Source organism: Panthera onca, chromosome F1, assembly GCF_046562875.1.
Source record: "Panthera onca isolate mPanOnc1 chromosome F1, mPanOnc1 haplotype 2, whole genome shotgun sequence".
NCBI lineage: Eukaryota > Metazoa > Chordata > Mammalia > Carnivora > Felidae > Panthera > Panthera onca.
Window position 1 is genome coordinate 34752819 of NC_138355.1, and position 10809 is coordinate 34763627.

At 40.1% G+C, this 10809-nt stretch overlaps 1 non-coding gene and 1 pseudogene across 1 annotated transcript; both read left to right on the top strand.

Moving 5' to 3' along the window:
* Window positions 1-1561: 1561 nt before the first annotated feature.
* LOC132687014 (U6 spliceosomal RNA) lies at window positions 1562-1666 on the top strand. Its single transcript, XR_009613956.1, has one exon. It is a non-coding gene; the product is annotated as a U6 spliceosomal RNA (small nuclear RNA).
* A 4161-nt stretch (window positions 1667-5827) lies between these two features.
* LOC132685739 (small ribosomal subunit protein eS4, X isoform-like) lies at window positions 5828-8252 on the top strand (annotated as a pseudogene).
* Window positions 8253-10809: the final 2557 nt, after the last annotated feature.

The window sequence follows — 10809 nt, forward strand, 5'->3', positions numbered from 1 at the left end:
TAAAGTCTTACACTGTTCTCCTGGCTGCTCTGGGTACAGTTGGACAATCATTTGTGTGGTTGAGGCTATAAAATCTGCTGCTCACAAAGCTGTAGGGATTGAGGCTCTCTGGCGTGGGTCAGCCGGGGAGGAAGGCTCTGCCTGGGGTAGGCACTGTAGTGGGTGGAAAGCCAGGCTGTGGCAGGCGGATCCAGCCTTAAGTATGTTGTCATGCAACAATGGGCACCCTCAAGGCCTCTGCCCACCGTTTCTCTTAAGGAACCTCTGTTATAGCTTCCTAGAAAGATTAGTGGGGAGTGGAGATTTTAGCTTCAAAGGTAAACCCCTAGGGTTCATGGCTTTTCTTTTTTCTCTTCTTGTGCAGCATCTTTCTGGTCACAAACCCCTGAATTGCAGGCAATTCCGTTGCACCAACCATTTTTAAACAGTAAAAGGGAATGGCAGGGCATAAAGACATGACTGAAAACAAACAAACAAACAAACAAACAAACAAACAAACAAACGTGTGCCAGACGTTGTTCACATTGCTTTACATTATTAATTTGCTCACTCCTCATCACACCTAAGTGAAGCAGATAATGTGTTATATGTTACAGATATATAGATTATATAAAATTATACACATACTGTTCTATATTACTTGGTTAATTTGCTCTCAAAGCAATAATTCATAAAAAAAGGCTCTTCTTGTTTTACACAACTTACAGTTATAGCTTGGTGGGGTTAGGGGGATGTGAGAGAGGGGAGTCCTTGTCTTTGTTTCATTGAATTAATTTCTGCCCTCTAGTCCAAAGTGTCTCCCCCTAACCCACTCCGTCCTCTTTTAATTTCTGAGGGGAAAAATTCCATGTGTGAAGCTCAGCCATTCCTTTTGTAGCTGGCCATCCCCAGAAATATTGATTCAGCATTTGATACCATGATTGAAATCACACTGAACTTTCCAACTTTCATGCTAAACGTCTTGGTCTGCTTCTCTATTTGTTGATCTATCTGTGATCTTCACCAGCAATATAGCCATGGTAGCAGGTCCCTAGCTGGTTTTATGTGTCTCATAGTTGATGAAAATCTTTGGCTGACAGATGGTGATGATAGGAATCTTTTAGAATAGTTTTTGGGTTATTTGAGCTACCACTGTTCCTTTCAGAATAATAATAGCTAACACTTACATAGTGCGGCACTGTGCCAGGCTGTATTCTAATTGCTCTATGTATACTATCAAATTTTAATCCTCACAATAACCTATGCAAGCAAAATTAGTTTGACTTATTTCCTTCCTTCCAGCATTTTCTTCTAATTCCAAGTCTCATGTGGATGCAGTAAGTAGTGGGACTTAACATCACATGCTCACACTTGATTACAAGGGAGGCTGGCAAGGCAGGCCCTGGTCTTTGCCTTGGGAGTTGGGACTCATCATGAAGAAAGTGAACACAAAATGGAAATGTGTTTAGAAGATTCCAGGACACCATAAATATAAATAATGCCACTACAGAGACAGAGGAGGAAAATCAGGAATGTGGCATCACAGAAACCAAGGGAAAAGTGTGTTTCAAATGCCACAGAGTGCTCACTTTGGCAGCACTTTAGTAAAGCTGGAACAACACAGAGAGGATTAGCATGGCCTCTATGCAAGGATGACACACAAATTCATGAAGCTTCCATATTTTTAAAACAAACAAGCAAACAAAAACACCAAATGCCACAAAGAGATAGAGTACTACAAAGAGTGAAAAATATTCATTGGCTCTAGTGATGTGGAGGTCACTGGTGACCTTAGGGAGAACTGTTTCAGCAGTGTCGGGAGGGGAAAGAAATGGATTGGATTGAGGAAAGAATAAGATTGGAGGAAATGGAAGTAGTGAGTTTAGGCAATTTGTTAAAGATCAGCAGTGAAGAAGGGGAGAAATCTAGGATAGCAGTTGATAGAGTGGGAAGTGGGATCAGGGATTAAAAAAAAATTTGTATGTGAAGGATTCAGTAGAGAGAAGATGATGAAGATATAGGATAGAAAAGATATAATCAATATTGGTAAGCTTCTGAGAAGGTGGCCAGGGATGGGATTCAGCACTATTTCAAAAGGTGGAATAGATGAGAGAATGGCAGCAATTCAGATGAAACTTCAGATGAAACTTCAGTCCCAGCCAACAAGCTTGATTGGTCTCATGAGAAGCCTTTAAATTAAACAGGTCTTTGTGATAGAAATTCAAAGGAACCCCTACGGTAGACTTTGTCTTTTGAGAAGTGGAGTCTTTACCATTGAAATTGGGAGAATGAGGGTGTGTTGGTTGAAGGAAGAAGGTTATAAATGGTGACGAATAGCAAGCAAGCTGACTCAGGTCGTACAGGGTAACTGCCAGGTCGTCCTGAGGGCTCCGGCAGGGTAGGAAATCATTAAGGTATAGATAGAAATGCGAATCTGGCCTTTTTCACAATTTCCTGCAGCATGGTTTAGCCAGCAAGATGCAGGCACAGAGGGAACAGATGATGTATTCATCCAGGGTTGGGTTTATGAAAAGACAGAGGGTAGAGGGGCAGGAGAGTTTAAGATGCTGGTGAGTTGGGGCACCTGGGTGGCTCAGTCGGTTAAGCGTCCGACTTCAGCTCAGGCCACGATCTTGTGGTCCGTGAGTTCGAGCCCCGCGTTGGGCTCTGGGCTGATGGCTCAGAGCCTGGAGCCTGCTTCAGATTCTGTGTCTCCCTCTCTCTCTGCCCCTCCCCCGTTCATGCTCCGTCTCTCTCTGTCTCAAAAATAAATAAAACGTTAAAAAATTTTTTTTTAAGATGCTGGTGAGAGGGGCGCCTGGGTGGCTCAGTCGGTTAAGCGTCCGACTTCGGCTCAGGTCATGATCTCACGGTCCGTGGGTTCGAGCCCCGCGTTGGGGCTCTGTGCTGACAGCTCAGAGCCTGGAGCCTGTTTCAGATTCTGTGTCTCCCTCTCTCTCTGCCCCTCCCCTGTTCACGCTGTGTCTCTCTCTGTCTCAAAAATAAATAAACGTTAAAAAAAAAAATTAAAAAAAAAAAAAAAGATGCTGGTGAGAGAGTTACCAAACGGATAGACCAGGTAATCTAAACTAGTAACATGGAAAGTAAACAGCATGGTAGTGGTGGTAGTGTTAACTAATAGGGAGTTCAATGGCCTGAATGTCCTAAAGATACAGAAGATACAGAAGAATGTTTGTGGTGGGTAATGGTCGAATAGTCAAACTGGAAAGATAGAAGTTTAGGGTCAAAAGTAGATGTGGTAAGCAGCCTCTAAGAAAGTTCACAACGATCCCTGCCTCTGGGCATTTATACTCTTGTGCAATCCCCTCCCCTTGAGTGTGGGCTTAATTTTTAATAAACAGAATATGGCACAAATGATGGGGATGGGATGCAACTTCTGAGATTAGGTCACAAAAAGACTGTGGTTTCCATCTTGAGTATCCAGTCTTGTGCTCTCTTACTCCTCATTCTGAGTGTCTGCCATGTTGTGAGCTTCCCTAGAGAAGCACGTGGCAAAGACTAAAGGATGCTTCTGGCCTACAGCCAGTGAGGAACTGAATCTTTCCCAAAACCATGTGAGGGGGCTTAGAGGCAAATCCTCTGCCAGTTGAACCTTCAGATGAAACTTCAGTCCCAGCCAACAAGCTTGATTGGTCTCATGAGAAGCCTTATACCAAAGGTACCCGGCTAAGATCCCTGGATTCTTGACCCAAGTAAACTGTGAGATAATAAATATTGGTTGTTTTAAGCTTCTAAATTGTGAAGTAATTTGCTATGCAGCAGTAAGTAACTAAGCAGGGTTATCACAGTACTAATTAGATGCTATAATCTTTTGTTAAAGGAAATATAAGAACCTTTTCATAAAAGTCATGTTAGAATTGGATTAGAGTAACATTTTTGTTCCAATACCTAAAGACTGAGAGAGAGAGATATCAGGGAGTGGGGGAAGAACAGAGAGTGAGAGAGACAGTGGATCTGAAGCAGGCTCTGTGCTGACAGCAGAGTCCAATGTGGGGCTTGAACTAACAAACCACAAGATCATGACCTGAGCCCAAGTAAGATGCTTAATTGACTGAGCCACCCAGGTGCCCCAGTTAACACTCTTCCAATTTATCTGTTAATGTCCTCATTATTTTTAGGAGTCAATATTTATTTAAGTTTACTAACACATTTTTACCAGTATCTCTGTTTGCCATCGTATCTTGTACTCCACCTCTCTCTTCAGCTCATTTTCTTTTCTGCTGTGGTATATTCTTAATCATTTCTTTCAGCAAATGTCTATCAGTTTTATCCTTTCTATATCTGAAAATGCCTTGTTTTATCCTCTTTTTATTTATTTATTTTAAAAAATGTGTTTTTTTTTTTTGTTGTTTGTTTTTTTGAGAGAGAGAGCATGCACATGAGAGAGGGAGGGGCAGGGACAGAGGGAGAGAGAATTCCAAGCAGATTCCACTCCCAGCATGGAGCCTGATATGGGGCTTGATCCCACAACCATCAGATCATGACCTGAGCTGAAATCAAGAGTCAGACACTTAACCAATGAGCCACCCTGGTGTCCCTATCCTTTTTTAAACATTAATAGTTCAGATGGATATGAAAATAATTCAAATATATAGAAATACTAAAAGACTTGTACAGTGAACACTATATACCAACTACTCAGATTCTTTTTTTAAATTTTTTAAATGTTTATTTATTTTTGAGACAATGCAAGAGACAGAGTGCCAGTGGTGGAGGGGCAGAGAGAGGGAGACACAGAATCCGAAGCAGGCTTCAGGCTCTGAGCTGTCAGCACAGAGCCCGACTCGGGGCTCGAACTCACAAACCACGAGATCATGACCTGAGCCAAAGTCAGATGCTCAACCAACTGAGCCACCCAGATGTCCCTAGATTCTTTATTTGTTAACATTGTGCTATATTTGTTTTATCTTACATCTATTTATTTATTTTTCCATCTTATTTTTTTTTAATTTTTAAAAAATGTTTATTTATTTTCTAGAGACAGAGAGAGCAAGCAGTGGAGGGGCAGAGAGAGGGAGACACAGAATCCAAAGCAGGCTTCAGGCTCTGAGCTGTCAGGACAGAGTCCGATGTGGGGCTTGAACCCATGAATTGTGAGATTATGACCTGAGCTAAAGTTGGATGCTCAACTGACTGAGCCACTCAGGCGCCCTAGTATCCATCTTATTTTTTGATGCACTTCAAAATAAGTCCTAGACATCCATATACCTCATTTTTAAACACTTAGACTGAATATGATTAACTAGGGTTCAGTATGTGTTTAGAGTTCCTTTTTTGAAATAAAATATACACTATGCATAAAACTCAACTGTATCATTTTATGAGTTATGACAAATACATGTACTTGTATAACCTATACTCTCTTCAAGATACAGAATAGTGACATCACTCCAGAAAGTTCTATCATGCCCCTTCCCAGGCAATCCCCACTATCCCCCTTGAGAGACAAACACTGTTCTGATTTCTTTTTCACCATAATTTCATCTGCTTGTTCCAGAGTTTTGTATGAGTGAAATCATATACCATGTTCTCTTCTGTGTAAAACTTTTTCACTTAGCATAATGTTTTTGAGATTTATCCATTTATCTGTAGTTCATTTCGTTTTATTACTGAATATTATTCTATTGCATGAGTATGCATACATAGTATATATTCTGGTGGTGAGGGATACATGCTGTTTTTAGGTTTTAATTATTATGAATGAACCTGATATAAATAAATCTTCTTGTTGACATATGTGGAATTCCTGGGTTGGAGGGTAGGTGAATGTTTAGTTTGGTAAGAAACTCTCAGGCTAGGTGGTTCTCTTTTCATGCCTACAGCAGCCATGGCTTGTGATCCCAAGAAGCATCTGAAGCATGTAGTATATCCAAAGCATTGGATGCTGGATAAACTGACCCATGTGTGTGCCCCTCATCCTCATAAGCTGAGAGAATGTCTTCTTTTCATCATTTTCCTAAGGAACAGACTTAACTATGCCCTAACAGGAGATCAAGTAAAGATCTGTATGCAGTGTTTTATTAAGATTGATGGCAAGGTCCAAACTGATATAACCTACCCTGCTGGTTTTATGGATGTCATTCACATTGACAAGATTGGGGAGAATTTCTTTCTTTTTTCTTTTTTTATTATGATTTTTAAAATTTTTAAAATTTACATCCAAGTTAGTTAGCAAATAGTGCAATAATAATTTCAGGAGTAGATTCCAGTGATCCATCCCCCATGTATAACACCCAGTGCTTATCCCAACAAGTGTCTTCCTTAATGCCCCTTACCAATTTAGCCCAACCCCCCTCCTGCAACCCCTCCAGCAACCCTCAGTTTGTTCTCTGTATTTAACAGTCTTTTATGTTTTGTCCCCCTCCTTGTTTTTATATTATTTTTTGCTTCCATTTCCTTATGTCATCTGTTTTGTATCTTAGATTCCTCATACGAGTAAAGTCATATGATATTTGTCTTTCTCTGACTAACTTCACTTAGCATAATACCCTCTAGTTCCATCCACATAGATGCAAATAGCAAGATTTCATTCTTTTTGATTGCCAAGTAATACCTCATTGTATATATACCACATCGTTTTTATCCATTCAACTGTCGATGGACATTTGGGCTTTTTCCATACTCTGGCTATTGTTGATAGCGCTGCTATAAACATTGGGGTGTATGTGCCCCTTTGAAACAGCACACCTGTATCCCTTGGATAAATACCTAGTAGTGCAATTGGTGGGTTGTAGCTGTATTTTTATTTTTTTGAGGAACCTCCATATGTTTTCCAGAGTGGGTGCACCAGCTTGCATTCCCACCAGCAGTGCAAAAGAGATCCTCTTTCTCCACATCCTCACCAACATCTGTTTCCTGAGTTGCTAATTTTAGCCATTCTGACTGGTGTGAGGTGGTATCTTATTGTTATTTTAATTTGTATTTCCCTGATGATGAGTGATGTTGAGAATTTTTTCATGTGTTGGTTGGCCATCTGGATGTCTTCTCTGGAGAAGTGTCTATTCATGTCTTTTGCCCATTTCTTCACTGGATTATTTGTTTTTTGGGTGTTGAGTTTGATATGTTCTTTATAGATTTTGGACACTAACCCTTTATCTGATATGTGGTTTGCAAATATCTTCTCCCATTCCGTTGGTTGCCTTTTAGTTTTGCTGATTGTTTCCTTTGCTGTGCAAAAGCTTTTTATTTTGATGAGTTCCCAGTAGTTCATTTTTGCTTTTGTTTCCCTTGCCTTCAGAAATGTGTTGAGTAAGAAGTTGCTGTGGCTGAAGTCAGAGATTTTTGCCTGCTTTTTTCTTTGGGATTTTGATGGCTTCCTGTCTTAAGTTTAGTCTTTCATCCATTTTGAGTTTCTTTTTGTGTATGGTGTAAGAAAGTGGTCCAGGTTCATTTTTCTGCATGTTGCTGTCCTGTTTTCCTAGCACCATTTGCTAAAGAGACTATCTTTATTCCATTGGATATTCTTTCCTGCTTTCTCAAAGATTAGTTGGCCATACGTTTGTGGGTCCATTTCTGTGTTCTCTATTCTGTTCCATTGATCTGAGTATCTGTTTTTGTGACAGTAGCATACTGTGTTGATGATTACAGCTTTGTAATACCTCCAGCTTTGTGATGCCTCTAGCTTTGTTTTCTTTTTCAGGATTGCTTTGGCTATTTGGGGTCTTTTCTGGTTCCATACAAATTTTAGGATTGTTTGTTCTAGCTCTGTGAAGAATTCTGATGTTATTTTGATAGGGATTGCAGACTGGGGAGAATTTCTATCTGATCTATGACACCAAGAGTCGCTTTGTTGTTCATCAGATTACACCCAAGAAGGCCAAGTACAAGTTGTACAAAGTGAGAAAGATCTTTGTGGGGACAAAAGGAATCCTTCATCTGGAGACCCATGATGCTCGTACCATCCACTATCCTGATCCCCTCATCAAGGTGAATGACAGCATTCAGATTGATTTAGAAACTGTAAATAGTACTGATTTCATCAAGTTTGACACTGGTAATCTTTGTATGGTGACTGGAGGTGCTAACCTAGGAAGAATTGGTGTGATCACCAACAGAGAGAGATACCCTGGTTCTTTTGATGTAGTTCACGTGAAAGATGCCAATGGCAGCAGCTTTGCCACCTGGCTGTCCAATATTTTGTTATTGGCAAAAGCAACAAACCATGAATTTCTCTTCTCTGTGGAAAGGGTATCTGTCTCACCATTGCTGAAGAGAGAGACAAAAGACTGGTGGCCAAACAGGGCAATGGGTAAAATGGTCTTTAGGTGATGTGATTGGAAGTCTTTATGTTTAATGAAAGATAATACAGCATGATTTAAAAAAGAAACTGTAAGGCTATTTTCCAGAGTGGTTTTTATTATTTTACATTCCCACAACAATGTAGGAGAGTTCTGATGGCTCCACATTCTTGTCAACATATTGTGTTGTCAGTCTTTTTAATTTTAGCCATTTTGTTGTGTATATATGGGAATTCATCATGTATTCCATTGTTTCTGACTCTCCTGTTCGTGTTGAGATCTCTAATGGCAGCATCATGTTTTCATTTCTTTGCAGCTAATCTATTTTTTCCTATGATAGTTTTTAAGACGTTATCTTTTCCTTTTATGTTCTGAAGTTTTACTGCAATATGTCTAGGTCTGGATTTGTTTTCCTTTATGCTGCCTTTTCAGTTTGAGAATTTAATTCTGGAAAATTCAGTTTGGTGTAATTTGTAATTATGTCTGTATGCTCACTATTGTGGGGAGGTTTTATCAGTTGGACCTTAAGGTGTACTGGTTGGTATAGGTTTTTCCTATGGGAGCAGTTTCCTGTTGGTTTCTTATGGGACTATGTGAGATTTCTATGTAAATTTCTTGGCACAGAGTTGCTACACTGTGAGGGCACTTGGGAGAATTCCATCCCACATATGTGAATGCTTTGTCTAGGGGTTCTGATTTCTGAACATCAGCTGTTTCCACCTATGTTCTGGACAAGCTGAGAACTAGGGCTGGTAGGTCCTAATTTTCTAAGCTCCTGGCTCCATCAAAAATCCAATTCCAGTTTCCCCACTGTCCACAGAGACTGTGTCCTCAGCTTATATCTTCACACAAATACTAAAACTGCAGCCCCACAGGTGCATTTCTCTTTGGGTTACAAGTCCTGCCCACCCCCCCCCCCCACCCCCACCCGCCCCCGCCATTAGATTCCTACTAACTGCTATGGATTCCTTCCTATTCTTGACATCTGAAATTTCCCCCTTTTTACTTTTGAGATTGAAAATATATTAAAGATATGTTTAAAAACATTTTTTTTCCCTGGAATATCTATGTTTTGTGTAGAAAGGCAGTACTCACTACTCCTTAGCTCAATCTGTCATCTTGATTGTAAGTTTCTACTTAGTCTTTAAACCCATTGCAATTTGGTTTCTTCCCCACTATTCCATTGAAAATGTATCTACTAAGGTCTCAAATGACCCACTAATCATTAGATCCAGCGGACATTTTCCAGTGTTTACAGCAAATAGCATATGATGGTATTCTTCACTTCTCCCACTTAAAGACTTTCTCCCTCTGGGCTTCTATAAAGCTGCTTCTCACAGTTGTCCCTGCTTCCAAATTTTCCCTTTTCTGCCTCCTTTGAAGGCTATAAATTGTTGATTTTCAGTATCTGGCTCTACCCACATGTGTCTCTTGGGCTCTTTACCTGTGGGTATCCACCTGCCTACTCAATATTTTTTGCACTGTCCCACAAACACCTCAACTTTTCCAAGACTAAATAAAAATTCCCCTAAATCTATTTTAAGAAATAAAGAAGAGTAGAGTGTTATTTCTGTTGATCATGGCCTTCAAAGGAGAAAGTTTACATGAATGTGGAAGAGTAGTGGTTTGGATATTGTAGTAAGGAATTAGACAAATTCTCGCCACAGCTTCTAGTTTCTAGGTACACAGACCAGGGAAGATGAATACTTTTCTCCAAAGAAGGGGGATCTGTGGGATTTCAAGACCTTAGAGGAAAGCCAGCTCTCAGTTCAGAGGCGATGGGAAAGTCTTCAGTGATTAGATCAAGTTGAACTATGGTTCATTGGCAAAGAAAGCAAGATTTAGTGTGTACAACAGAGAGGAAAGTAGCTGAAAGAAGAGAAAATATAAAGAAAGAAAGCACTCCCCAGGTGTTTTCTGAGCTTCTTGAGGGCAGGTGCCAATCATAACCACCTTTCCATCCTTAGAATCTATCCCAGCATCTGGTATATGCTAATCTCTGAGCAAATGTTTGTTATAATAAAATGAGACTGTTGTAAATGGCTTTTAATTATTTTCCATGAGGGGGCGTGCAGTAAAAGATCCTGCTCTCTGATGATAAGAGGAAATGAGAAAGAAGGATATTAGCTTTGGGCATTTAGAAGGACATAACCCAATTCTACAAACATTTATAAATGCCTATTGAGTTAGCCACAGTTGAATGTAACACCCACATCTGGGTATCCTTTCCCCTAGTCATATAGATTAATTGGCTATGATTCTGATTGCAGCAGATTCTCTCCCCTCTCCCAGCACTTAGGGGGAGATATCTATAATACAGAACAGGTACTACTAGTGGATATGGCCCGCCCACTTCTCTTCCTGTAAGTTTATTAGAAAAGAATTTTTTTTTACAGAAATTAAATATAATGAACAATAACCAGTCACTGGGTTATAGCAGCTGAAATGTCTCTTGCTGCAAATTCCCCCTCTTTTAGATATTTCTCTCATGGTGGCAAAGCAAGTGAGTTACCTCTGCGTATAATTTCTCCTAATGATGCTAATTATTTGGTAATGAGGCAGTGTCCCTGCT